Source organism: Panulirus ornatus, chromosome 12 (assembly GCF_036320965.1).
Source record: "Panulirus ornatus isolate Po-2019 chromosome 12, ASM3632096v1, whole genome shotgun sequence".
NCBI classification, from domain to species: Eukaryota; Metazoa; Arthropoda; class Malacostraca; order Decapoda; family Palinuridae; genus Panulirus; species Panulirus ornatus.
In genome coordinates this window covers 12,505,309-12,509,421 of record NC_092235.1, presented here as the reverse complement: position 1 = coordinate 12,509,421, position 4,113 = coordinate 12,505,309, and the positions used below count along the sequence as shown (strand labels likewise).

Genomic DNA, 4,113 nt, shown 5'->3' with positions numbered 1-4,113 from the left:
CCTCACGCAAAAGATATTTGACATCATCCACCACAATAGTGAAAAAAAGTAGGCGGCCAACTTCACAATGACTCGCCCAGAACAAAATGTCTGCATCTTCACAGAAGTCGCCGCCGATTGTAAGCTAACTCACCCTCCAGTCACCATGTATCCGCAGTCCTTCCTACTGAACGAAACACCAACCATTTTAGGCATCTTATACAATACGCATACGACAGTCATTTCTCATCCAAAATCAACGCAGAAAATAAATGAACATTAACTAGCACCAGATTTGGACAAATATACAGAATCTCTCAATATGCTTTCCAAACAATCTATCCGCTCCACTCTAAGCTATGCCTCACTTACCTGATCGTCCAACCTCTCAAATGCAAATACAACAAAACTGCATACCACACAAAAGTATGCTAAACTTTCACTAGGTGCCTTGCAACCACAATTATTCGGCACCTACACAATGAAACAAAGGTCGTCCAGTAGAATCCCAACTCAACATACTCAGCCCTAGCTACATGTTGTGGAGCAGTGTGAAAAAACATCAGAGCCTTCCTTCAGTAATTTTAGCAGAGGCAAAGCGGCCCATAACCCAGACTTTTGTAAATTCAGTGGGGCGTTCTAAGGTTACGTCCACACGGTCGATCAGTGTCCGTCGGACAAACACTGTTACCATATCATAAAGCGAAGCAGGATGACGTCATAAGCGTCGAAACGAGGGAACTTGATATGGCAACAATCAGTGGTACCATATGAAGTTGTATACCACAGTGTCTACTGTGTTCACCAGGCAAAGACCGGCAGACGATGTTCGAAGCTGATGTCCGCTGGTAACACACAGGTATTCAAGTCAGTGTTAGTGTGGACTTGGGCGACAGGAGGTCGTTGCCAGCGTCTACTGCGGTACATCATTACCATGGTGCAAAAGAAGATAAAAAAACAAAACTAAGAAAATTGCACTATGTAGCATGATAGTTGCTACACTATGTGAGGACAAGGAGGTGACAAGAAGGAAATGGTGCAAGGACTGGTTACAGAAACGAAGCGAAAGGGAAGCCATGCAACCATTTTACATGAACTGCGAATTGGTTATGAATCAGACTTCACAAACTGTATGCGGATGGACCCAAACAGCTTCTAAGACTTTTTTGAGAAGGTATAACCTTTTATAACGAAGCAGGACACCTGTATGAGAGAGAGCATTTCACCAGAAGCAAGTCTAGAGGCAATGTTGATTTATCTTTCCACCTGGTACTCCTACACTTCCCTTCAATACAGAACAAGAACATCTAAACATAGTCTGTCTGCAATTATTCCTGATACGTGCGAAACCATCTATGATGTGCTTCAGGATCCATACTTAAACGTAAGCAATGCTTCTTTGTGACAGGTTAAAGGCAGGTAATAATAATGACATGCATAGTGTGAAGGACAGGCCCACTATTGAGCACATAGACCTGAGATTGATATTATACATTATAGTTCCTGTCAACTGTATCGGAAAAGACACTTGTTTTGCTTGGAGTTTGGTGCTCAGACATCACTCAACTTGGGGGCGATCCGGCAGATAAAACGAGATAATCTTTACACATATGTAAAGTTGTTCATGAACATTGTTTCTAAACATGGGATATAGACAAACTACGACTGTTGTTTCTTGCTAAGCTTTAATTCAAACGATTCAGAGAGTATACTTGCATGTAATTTTGAATACACAGACACTTGTAATTATGTTCGTACCATATCATCATATTAACAATAGAAATAATCATTCTATAGCACAAACATATCGTCATGTTGAAAATGGGAATAATTATTCAACAACCTTTGATGAATAGGAGAGCTTGCCTAATTTTCCTAGAAAAAGCACCTCAGAAATTAGTTTCTGTCCCTGGATTTTATTTTCTTCATTCATCTTTCGTAAATCATTGGTAACAACATCACCAAAAGCACTTTCATCATCGCTATCCTCTTTCTCCGATCGAGATAATTGTCTCAGTTGATGAAGCGCTTCTTGAAGCATTTCATGCCTCTCGGCAGTGACTAAAGATCTTTCCCCCCCCTCGAGTCGTTTGAGGCTGAATGCCATGGTGAGAACTAATCAACAAACGACTCAGAAAATCCGGTAACCAAGTAACTTTGTTCATCGTGTGCCTGGCTGTATCGTATACTTCCACGCCTCTATCCCACCAGACAGTGTCCGAAGTTCCGATACTACGAACATGGATAGTGTCCGGCACACCTGTAGGTGCTCGCTTCTGACGTCATCAGCGACCCTTTCCGCTTTCCAGTGTTAACTGGTAACAGTGTTTGTCCGACGGACATTGTTAACTGTTACCAGTTAACGCTGGTGGGATAGAGGTTAGGTTAGGTTAGGTTACCGGATTTTCTGAGTCGTTTGTTGATTAGTTCTCACCATGGCATTCAGCCTCAAACGACTCGAGGGGGGGGAAAGATCTTTAGTCACTGCCGAGAGGCATGAAATGCTTCAAGAAGCGCTTCATCAACTGAGACAATTATCTCGATCGGAGAAAGAGGATAGCGATGATGAAAGTGCTTTTGGTGATGTTGTTACCAATGATTTACGAAAGATGAATGAAGAAAATAAAATCCAGGGACAGAAACTAATTTCTGAGGTGCTTTTTCTAGGAAAATTAGGCAAGCTCTCCTATTCATCAAAGGTTGTTGAATAATTATTCCCATTTTCAACATGACGATATGTTTGTGCTATAGAATGATTATTTCTATTGTTAATATGATGATATGGTACGAACATAATTACAAGTGTCTGTGTATTCAAAATTACATGCAAGTATACTCTCTGAATCGTTTGAATTAAAGCTTAGCAAGAAACAACAGTCGTAGTTTGTCTATATCCCATGTTTAGAAACAATGTTCATGAACAACTTTACATATGTGTAAAGATTATCTCGTTTTATCTGCCGGATCGCCCCTCAAGTTGAGTGATGTCTGAGCACCAAACTCCAAGCAAAACAAGTGTCTTTTCCGATACAGTTGACAGGAACTATAATGTATAATATCAATCTCAGGTCTATGTGCTCAATAGTGGGCCTGTCCTTCACACTATGCATGTCATTATTATTACCTGCCTTTAACCTGTCACAAAGAAGCATTGCTTACGTTTAAGTATGGATCCTGAAGCACATCATAGATGGTTTCGCACGTATCAGGAATAATTGCAGACAGACTATGTTTAGATGTTCTTGTTCTGTATTGAAGGGAAGTGTAGGAGTACCAGGTGGAAAGATAAATCAACATTGCCTCTAGACTTGCTTCTGGTGAAATGCTCTCTCTCATACAGGTGTCCTGCTTCGTTATAAAAGGTTATACCTTCTCAAAAAAGTCTTAGAAGCTGTTTGGGTCCATCCGCATACAGTTTGTGAAGTCTGATTCATAACCAATTCGCAGTTCATGTAAAATGGTTGCATGGCTTCCCTTTCGCTTCGTTTCTGTAACCAGTCCTTGCACCATTCCCTTCTTGTCACCTCCTTGTCCTCACATAGTGTAGCAACTATCATGCTACATAGTGCAATTTTCTTAGTTTTGTTTTTTTATCTTCTTTTGCACCATGGTAATGATGTACCGCAGTAGACGCTGGCAACGACCTCCTGTCGCCCAAGTCCACACTAACACTGACTTGAATACCTGTGTGTTACCAGCGGACATCAGCTTCGAACATCGTCTGCCGGTCTTTGCCTGGTGAACACAGTAGACACTGTGGTATACAACTTCATATGGTACCACTGATTGTTGCCATATCAAGTTCCCTCGTTTCGACGCTTATGACGTCATCCTGCTTCGCTTTATGATATGGTAACAGTGTTTGTCCGACGGACACTGATCGACCGTGTGGACGTAACCTAATACTACAGTAATTCTCTGTGCTCTTTAAGTCCATAATACAAGGGTGCACAAATGTGGAGAAGCAGTGTCGATGACATTATTCAATCACTTAAGCATAATCTTGGTTACTTACTTGTGTCGCCAGGTAGGTGCCACGTTATGATAAAATGGACATTATCTAATTGATGTTTTGTTTTTTATCTTATTTTCAGTCATCACAAAGATTATTTAATTAATTTTTCATGTTAATAT

General features: G+C 40.8%; 1 protein-coding gene across 1 annotated transcript in view; it reads left to right on the top strand.

Moving 5' to 3' along the window:
- LOC139751788 (uncharacterized) overlaps positions 1-4,113 on the top strand; it is a 126,046-nt gene that overhangs the window by 74,877 nt on the left and 47,056 nt on the right. The gene's annotated exons all lie outside the window — the stretch shown is intronic.